This window comes from Crocodylus porosus, unplaced genomic scaffold, assembly GCF_001723895.1.
Source record: "Crocodylus porosus isolate Cpor-Errol unplaced genomic scaffold, CroPor_comp1, whole genome shotgun sequence".
NCBI lineage: Eukaryota > Metazoa > Chordata > Crocodylia > Crocodylidae > Crocodylus > Crocodylus porosus.
Window position 1 is genome coordinate 5,196,075 of NW_017728913.1, and position 10,318 is coordinate 5,206,392.

The following is a 10,318-nucleotide window of genomic DNA, read 5'->3' on the forward strand; positions in this document are numbered from 1 at the left end:
GGGCGGCCATGGAAAGGCGGGGGGGGCTGAGAGAGTTGGCAGGGGTTGGGGGGCTCATTAGATGTATGCTTTCATCTGAACCCTCATGTAATATAATGAGGGTTCAGATTTGTGCAAGATCAGCCCTTTTAAAGTGTTCTGCAGCTGTTCACTTGTGTTTGGTTACAGGTATAGAGCACTTTCAGGAGCCAAATCAGGTGAAAGTTGCCACTTCTGTCTGTGCTTTTAGTGTGCATTCACGCCCTGCTACAGGTGAAAGACAGAAATCAGAAAAAGCAAGGATTTTCAAATTATCCCATTTTTGAAAGGAAAAGCAAGCAGTGGAAAGATGTCATTTCCAATGTTTGTTACTTCTTTATTTAAAGGGTGAGTGAAAGATTAAATTACTAACATTTAGCTTTTGATCCTGTAATTACATGCCTAGTTATTCTGGGCATTCAAACACATATGTTTAATGAGGCTAGATCTCTTCAACTGTTTTATTGCTGATATTCAGTGATTTCACTGCATTTTCATATAGGCTTAAACACTATCAGTTCACGAGGAATGGAACGGAATGGCCTTAAAGAACCAAGCAGCACTAGCAGTGCAGTTTGTCACATCTGGCATTTTAATAACGGGAACAAAATCAAAAGCCCAATATTTGGGTATCATTTTGTGTACACACATAATTTCACAGAATCTTAACGTTTTCTAGAAACTTTTCAGTTCTCCTTTAGAACTCTCCCTAATAGCATAAGCTAGCTTTTTTTGTCCTTTTGTAACCTACATAGAGAGATTCCCACAACACTTTTATGCAATGGAGAAATAGGGAATGGAATGATATGGAAGTGCCCAGCAGCCAACCTCAGTTCTTTGCACTTCTGTCATTGTATAGCGCTTAGGTTATATCATTGGATTCATGCACAGTGTAGATCCAGTGGCTACAATTTCTTCATAGGGTAGTATGGCCACTTAATAGCAGCCCATGGGTGGTCATATGCTTTTTCCAGCTAGTGTGTAGACCTAACTCTCTGTTTCAGTATTGTTACTGTTAATATTAATGTAGTGTTAAAGTTATGAGTAGGCACAGTTATGGCCAACCTAAGAAACTCCTAGAAGGTTTGAATTTATGGACTGTTGACCTACTTAGGAGTGAGAAGCATGTGCAGGTGTGTTTGTCAAATTGACAGGAAGGCATAAAGAGGACTCTAAGGTAAATGCAAGAGACAGTTTTGAATGACAGGAATGTATCAAGGTAAGAATGAAAGTGATTGGTGATGTATAGGATGAACAGGCAGTGACCCAGGATGATTGGCTAGGCAAAGGTGGTGTGATGAGAGATACAGAAGATAGACAAGACAGCTGTTGTGGTTGTGTCGGGGATGGGACGGGGGTTGCTTTCAGGATTTCTTTGTTTGGTTCGGTTCATCAGCTCATTCATTCCTGCCTTTCTTTGGTTCCTGGTTCTTGTGGCTTCATCTTTTGTCTTTAAAGGTCCTAAGATGGTGAGGAGGAGAGCTCCTGTCTTCCTTGTCCTGTTCAAAGCTGCCAGACCTGTTGAGGGCTCCATTATGTGAGTGAGTGTTTCTTGTGTGTCGGTGCTTGCTTGAGTGCATGAACTGAGACACAGCCACTGCACTAGATACAAGGAGCCTGATCTAGTGTAAAGCTGTGGTGTGGAAGCATATTGGTGCTTGGTAATGCATACCCATTGCCTAGTAATGCATTGATTATATTGTCCTTGTTCATCTGCAGCTGTTCACTTGTGTTTGGTTACAGCTGTAGAGCACTTCCAGGGGCCAAATCAGGTGAAAATTGTCACTTCTGTCTGTGCCTTTAGTGTGCATTCACACCCTGCTACAGGTGAAAGACAGATCAAAGCATGAGCTACAAGCTCTGGGGCAATCCCACCTGTGCATATGTTGGGGAGGGGGGAAGGTCAAGAGCCCTCAAGCATTGTTTTTCCTGACTGAATTTGAAAAGCCCCCACGTAGTTAAGAACTCACAGCTTTTTGTGCAACACTTGAAAATCCAGCACCTTGAGCCACAGGACAGGCTTACAAGCCTGCCTGCCTGAAGTCTGAGGGGCTAAATACCCCATACCAACTTAAAAACCCACACGTGCGCGTGCACACACACACACATGCATATGCATGCACACACATTTGCACTCGCACACAAAATCAGAACCTGTGAGAGGGCCCCATATCCAACCAAAAAGGGGCTATAAGTAGCTAAACCTGCCCCCACCCACTCCTTTACCTGCCAGCCTGGTGCTCAGCCTCAGAGATGCCATGCAAGCCTATGGGGCAGCTGGCTTCTCTTCTGCTGGAGTCTGAGTGGTCTTGGCTGCCCTAAAACTGAAAAAGAAAAAAAAAACTGGCCACACCAACTTTCCCATCTTGGAAGGCATTCCCCAGGCTCCCAGTAAAGCACATGGCTAGAATCTGGGGCTTGGTGTGGCATGCCAAATCCAGAAGGGTTTGCCATGCCAAAGCCTGCATTTTTGCAAGCCAGAGCCCTGGCAACAGTCAGGTGGGCTCTGGGGCCCATCTCAACTTGGCATGTGTCATAAGTTCTCAAGCCTGCAAGGGGCACTCTTGAAGGACTGAAGATCAGGTACTCACACCCAGGACTATAACTCACACCCTTTCAGGTCAGAGATCAGCACCTTGGCCTGTGGGCCACACAACAAGCCTGCACATTTGCCTCCCTGTAGACTGAGGACTCAAACTACCACCACCCAAAAACAGCCACAGACACCCCTCATAACAACATCATCATTAAAAGAATTTTTAAAAAATTAAAAAATAAAGTTTACAGGCCAAGTGAGAGGTCCCATGACTTGGCAGCAGCTGTAGAAGGTATATTATTCTTAAGTGAGTACCCAAGGGGAACCTGTTGATTTTCTGGTCAGGGCAGGGGCAGAGATGAAAATATGCAACCACAAAGATATGGAAAAAGAAGAGGCCAGCTAGGTTAATAATAAGCACCAGTTGTTGTTATGTGGATAGCATTGATGTATCTTTCTGCATAAAGTAAGAATCCTCTTTTTTTTTGGCAAAATGTTTGATTTATCTGTATGTATTAGCAATAGTGATATCATCCTTTTCCTGTGGAATAAACAAGCAGCATTCAGCAATAAGCTAGGAGGGCAGTCTAACCCAGATCCCCTTGAGTGTAGAAGCTCTGCAGGGAGCAGTGTACAGCAGGAGACGCTTGCTTCTGTTTTTGCAGGTTTTGGCTTTATCAAGAGGTTTGGGATGGGTTAAAGGAGAGAAGGAGGCCACAGGTGGGGGTGCCTGGAAGGCATTCAGTGTTATAAGAGTGACCTAGTTGGCTGTGAGGGGATAAAGCCTGGAGAGAGGGGATAAAGGCAGCGGGCCAAGTGAGAGCAAAGCAGGTGAAATCTTGGGAGGTACTGGAGCCCAAGCAGGACTAGGGGACCCAGGTGAGAGACAGAGACTCTTCTCTGGATCTTTGACCCTTGCTGGGTTAACTCTCTCTCTCTGGGCCCTCTTGGCCTTTGCAGTATTAATTGTCTCCATTTCTGGTTCTCTGGCCTTAGTAGTTAAACTTGTAGGGTGCTTTAAGGCCACTCCTGGTCCTCTGGTCATTACTGTCCTAATTGCAACAAAACAGCCTTTCCAGGTACACACACAACTTCCCCCCTCACCCCCTTCCATATGAACTCAAATCTTCACCCCTCTGGGTCAACATACCCCCTCAGAAAAGGGGGATTCTTTACCCTTGTCCACAATGGCTCCCCTTCTTGCAACTCTAACATCCATGGGAGCGCTTCATCTTTTCCCAGATAGACTGAACTCTTTTGGCCTGAGGGCAAACCTTTTATGATAGTAAACCCCATTTTGTCTGGCCAGCCAGTCCTGTCGCTCAGCCTAAACAAGGAGGGTGCTTGTACACGTGATGAAGGGGTTTCTCATTAGCAGCCCTTTCAGTCCTGCCAGCTGCCTCTCTTTTGCTGCAGCCTCTGCTTAGTTCCAGCTCACCTGTGGCAGGACTGCTGGCAGCTGCAGATACCCCGTCTCTTCCCTTTGCTGCCTGCCACATCAGGCTTCTCCCTGGTGGCAGTTTTGTCTGTCCTCTGAGCTGGCATTTCAGTTCCTGAGCTCTTATTCTTTCAGGCCACAAAAACCTGCCAGTTTTGTTTACTCTGCACTTTTTCCAGTAACAGGGCAAGGGTTCCCTCCCACAGTAAAGAGAAACTATTGTGTAACAACTAATAGTAGAAAAGGGAGGATAAGAACAAGATGGCACCATTGACCTGTTTCCTTACATAGCTTGGTGATTTGAAATAGACTATGAGACCATATTAACCTCCCTTAAAAACTTCCATGCATATTTTTTATTACTATTATTATTGAAAATCCACTCTTTCCCTAACACATAAGCAGAATAGTTTGATTATTTTCTGCAGAAAGATCTGTTATAGCTTCAACGTGTATAAAGCAGAGAAACCTCATTTCCCACAAAATATGAGCCTACTCCAATCTGCCTCTATTTGGGCCTCCTTGACCAATTTGCATACCAAGAATCGAGTATTAACATTTCCTTCAGTTTCTCAACTTGTTATGTTCCCAGTGTGTGATCAAATAAATAACTTGGTAGTGCCACAAGATGGCACTTTTGAGCAAATATTTTGTTTTCTTTTAACTATCACTGAAGATCTTCTGATAGTGGGTTTGTTTTTTCTTTGTTTGGTTGTTTTTTGTGTATTAAATGGTTCTTTCAGCTTCAGACATCTAACAATTTCAGGAATGCCGCTTGTACAGGCAACCCCCGCGTAGCACTCTTAATTGATTCCTGAAAAATCGAGCTTTAAGTGAAACCGAATGTATTTGACTACCTAAGATGGCAACCATGAGCATTGTAATGAAACTCGCTGAGCTCTAAGTAAAATCAAGTATCAATTTCAAATGAACATTATACTGAAATAGCGCTAAGTGAAACAGTATTAAGCAGGAGTTTCCTGTATATGTAACAGACTGTACCAGAAGGGTTACTCACCTGGAGGGGGTGTCCCTCACATGGGGGGCCTGGAGGGAGTGAACAACCAGGGAAATAGACCCACCAGCCCTGTCTGAGGGGTAGGAAGGGGTGTCATGGGGAGGAGGTTGTTTATGTATTACAGGAAGCAGAGCACGGACACCAGCCCTCAGCAGGAGCAGATCCCGGGGGCCATAGAGGGAGCTCCCATTACACCCACACCTGACTGATTATACTTGCCTGAACAACGGTGATGTCAAGACAACAGTAGTCAATCGAAAGGCTGTTATTAAGGGGGTCTACATCAGACTTATCAGGAGTTTCTTTTGGGTTTTGGATGCACATAAGGTTACCTTACTATATGGGGAGTAGATCTACTGTCTCTCCACTAGGGGTGGAATCACTTACCTATGCGTGTACATATGTTGTTATGAAGTTATATATAGCTATAAGCATTGAGTTCATAGTATTATTCCATAAATTACTTGAGTTATGAATTAAACCTTAGAACAGATAGCAATGTCTATGTGTGTGTGTGTGTGTGTGTGTACACACACACACACACACACACACACACACACACACACAAAATATTGTAAATAGTTACCTATTTTGTCAGAGTATTGTTACAGGAGGTATCTCTGTACCAGGATCCTGAGGTTAGCCCAAAGGAACCAAAAGGATGGGTCTATCTGGTGCCCCAGGGGTCCACAAATTGCCACTGGCAGTGGTTAGCACCCCGCAGCAGGGTGTTACATATAAAAATGTGCTCATTCATATTGGTAGATTCTTTACTGTTAAACTAGAATTCCTTAGAGCAGTAATAATACCTCAGGTGTCACAAATTCCTTTAAACCCCATAAGCCCATTGGTGTAAATATCTTTAATTTAATTGGACTAGGTAATATATGTATTCAGATATCAATATCTACATCTAGATATCGAGCTCAAGATCACGATATCAAGCTTGATATATAGATAGATGTGTGTGTGTGTTAAATCTTATTTTTAACAATAACAAAAAGTAGTAAAATGTGTCTATATAAAGTATGTGCATACTATATAACTTCTAATATATACTATTTGTTATTTTATTTCTGACTTAATATGATTTTATCCAGAATATATGACTCAAATGAACATGGAAGACTGATAAAACCTGAGATAACAGATTATGCGATATTTTCGTACTGTTTTACCTTCCAACACTTCTACTCAGGGCTTTAGCAGCAGCATCTCTTACCTTAAACAGTACTGCCATATATTAAGAATTTGCATACTTGACCTTGCTGACAAACACAGTCCACAATGTTTTGTCAGAGCCTAAGAACAAAAACAAAGAGCCAGACCCTGATTTTGGAATTCTGGCCAAGCTTGCTATACAAGAGACAATTTAATTTTAAGGCAGGTAAATGAGTTAGAGGCTCTCAGAATAAATTGCAGTAAATTTATTTCTCCAAAAATCCATCCACTTGCTCTGGCTATGCTTCTTTCTGTTTCCAGTCTACCCTTCCTGCTCTGACACCATTACCAGAGACACGTATGGGAAATGGCTAAAGCCAAATTACCTCCCAGCCCAAAATGGGATCCTGCAAATGTAATGTCTCCTTTATTGGAGCACACTCAAGAGCAGCACTTCCTACTCCAGGGGTGGGCAATTATTTGGACCTGAGGCAACATAAGGAGTTTTGATGAGCTGTCACAGGCCAGGTTAACACCCTTCTCCCTATAGACTTACCTGCAGGGGGCTGCTTTCCACGTTGCCTGGCTGTGTTCCCAGCCATGTATATGTGTGCAAGTGCACACATGCGAATGGTGCCCCCCACATCCTGCTTCCAGCAGCCCCAAGCAGCCTGCAAAGGGGATCCCACTGCTTTCTAAACTTGGATCCCTGCATGATGCTGTGAATCTGGGACAAATGCTGTCCTGGAGTCGTACAGCCCAGGGCTGAGATTTGAGGATCCCATTCCTGCCCAATTAGGGATGGGTGGTCACCCTCGGCCAGGCTGGCAGGCATGGGCAGTCAGAAGCACGGTGCAGGCTGCCCTGGATGGGGCTTGGTCCCATGCAAAGCACCATGGGGCAGCAACAGACTGTACCACCTGGGTGAGCTCTACTGCACATGCCCCCTGCCCCAACCTCCCTCTGGCCCCTTAGCTTCCAGGACCTAGTGCCCAGCATGGGTGACTGCTGCCTTGAGTTGGGGGGGGAAGGGCAGGGGGACATATGCCCCCCTCACACCAGTCAGCAACTGGTGGGGGTCCTTGATGGCTGAATGCACTGACCAGAGGAGGGGGCTGATCTCACTGACCGGGGGGGGTCCCCCACAGCTGATCTCACTCACTTTTGCTGGCGGCCTCGCTCCCCAGCCGGCACTTAGTGGGGGCACTGGCACTCCTGCTTCCCCCCTGCCCATTGGCTAAACAGGGAGCATGGCCTGATGGGGGGTGAACCAGTGCTTTCAGGGAGTGCACGTGCACCCCCTACACATCACCACTGGTGTCCAGGAAGTGTCCCACCACCCCTTCCCCACAAACCACCTCCACAGGCCAGGGGCATGCAGGCAGTGGATTGCTGCTTGGCCTTTGGCCCTAGCTGCACACTGTCATTGTCCTATCACCTGGCCCTGTGATCTTGGCCTCACCTTCCTGTCCTGCTCTCAAACACTGCTCCCTGCCTGCCTGTGGCCCCATCCCATATATGGAGTTTTAGTGAGTAGTTGTGCAGGGGGGGAAGGAGGGGTAATGAGGTGATGCCAACTGCAATTAGCATGACTTGATTCATGAAGACTGAAGCAAAAAGGTATTAAATATTACAGCCTTTATGCATTATCTGTGACTTGATTGCCTTCTGCATCTAGTATGGGACCTACACTTCTAAGATGCTTGTAGAATTGCTTATTATTGCCTTTTAGAACTCTTGCCGGTTACATCTCTCATCATCCCTTGGCTTTCCTGATTTCTTTTTTCTGCCTGCACGCCCATGTAACACCCTTCACAGGCAACCCCCACTTAGTGCTCTTAATTGGTTCCGGAAAAATGGAGTGCTAAGTGAAACAGCATTAAGTGAAACCCATTTCTCCATAGGATTTAATGTAAATAAATATAATTGGTACACACATTCTGCTGGCCCAGACCCCATGGCTCCTGCTGCCCAGCCATGGGCCCTGCCGCCACTGCTGGATTGCTGCAGGGTCAGGATGGTGTCCATGCCCTGCAGGTGAGTGCATGACTGGAACAGGACATGAGCTGCAGCCCAGGGGCAGGGGAACTGCAACCTGGGAGCGGGGGGAGCTCTGCAGGCTTGGCTCTGCTACGACCTGGGGTGGGGGACAACATGTACGTGTCCTGCCACCCCAGGCCCTGTGCTCCTGCCAGCCCGGACCCTACAGTCACGTCCCCTGCCCATTCTTGCTGCCACCACCATTCTTCCCCACCTGCCTACTGGCTGCCCTAGTCCTGGGCACCAGCCTGGGCTCCACAGTCATGCGTCCCCCTCCCCAGCTTCTCACCACCCCCACTCCTCGCTGCTGATTCTACCACCATGTGCAGGAGCAAACCCCGCTCTCCTGATGCCCTGCCCTGGGCCCCCGCTGGCTGTCACTCATCGCCATCACTGTTGCTGCTTCTCCCCAGCCCCATGCTGAGTGTTATAATGATATGCTCTGTGCGCTAAGTGAAACTAGGTACGTATTTTAAATGAGCGCTATAATGAAACCACGGTAAGCGAAACCGTGTTAAGCGGGGGTTGCCTGTACTCCTCCCTAGAATATGACCAAGTTTCCACATTTCGTAACATAGTTTCTGAGCCCATCTGACCCATGGCAAAGCTTTAGGGATGAAGGTAGAAGGGCTTTGCATGCCAGGTCATGCATTCTGGCCCATGCTTCATTGGGAACATCAGTGGGGAGTGGTCAAGACCCATTCTGTCCATACCACGAAAGGAGACTGAGGCAGAAGGCTGCCCAGCCAAGCTGCTGCATGTGTGTTGGGATGTGTGTTGTACTTATGAGGTGAAAGGCTCTGAGTGCAGGAATACCCACAGCCTGTTCTGGCTGGGCAGAAGCACCCATTCTCAAAGGACCAAAGCTTCTTTCCCCCACCCATCAGTCTGCCCCTATGCAAACGTAGCTTGGGCAGGCTCCTGAGCCTACTGGACCAGTGGCAAGGCTCTAGGGGGCACAGTTGCAGGGCTTGGCTGGCTATGTTATGGATGCTCAGGCCTCAGACAGGAAATGTGTAATTAAGATGTTATTTAGGCTTATTACCGTGGTTGACTTAACCTTAACAGAAGGTGGCAGGGCTTCAGGTTGGAAAGTTGAGGGGCCAGGTATATTAGGTCATGAATTATGTTCTCAGCACAAAGCACACTGTGGCTGGGGCATAGAGCAGAGCCCCCTTCCCTGGCAAGGCTGCCAGCCACTGAGGAGAGGAGTATGAAGTAGCTAGCAAAGCTTCCTCCTGTATCTTATTGGTTAATGTGCTGCCCTTGTTAGCCCAAGTTGCTGAGTTCAAAACTTGTCTTGACTTGTTGGTCCTTGAAGAAGTTTGTGTGTTCTCTTTCCCTTTTGAAAAGGGAAGGGGCTGAGATGCCCAACATTCAACACACATAAAGAGACAGGAACAGAAGCCTGCCCAGCCAAGTTGCTCCATGTGTGCAGGGATGTATGTTCTACTTGGGAGGGGAAAGGCTGTGAGTACAGGGCTGCTCACGGCCAGTTCTGGCTGGGCAGAGGTGCCTCTTCTCGAGGGGTCAAGGCTTTTTTCCCCACCTGCCCCAATGTAAGCATAACTCAGCCTGGATCTTGAGCCCACCAGTGGTCAGGCTCTGGGGTGTAGTCACAGGACACAGATGGCCATGTTGTGGGTGCCCAGGCCAGAAATTGTAAATGTATAAGTAAGGTGTTATTAATGCTTATTACCATGATTGAATTAACTTTAATGGAGGTTCTGAGTGGAGGCTCTTCCAGTCCATAGTGATGCAAGCATAGTTCCTGACCCCATCAGACCCAAGGTAGGGCTTCAGGATGAAAAGTTAAAGGGTCCCATATTCCTGCTTATGCTTGATTCTGAGCATTGCAAATGTCAGTGAGGATACATCTTTGCAAACTGTGCCTGGGGAATAGAGCAGTGGCCAAGGCCTGGTCCCATTCCCCTGCAATTCTGCCAGACACCAAGGAAGGGCCCCTACCTATGCAACTTTTTGCATGACAGTTCAGAACCTATTGCCCTGAGCCATGGGACAGACCTGCAGCCCTCCCTGCCTCCAGCCTGAAGGGCCAAATAACCCCATGCCAACCTACACACACAACCCACAAAAAAAAAAATTC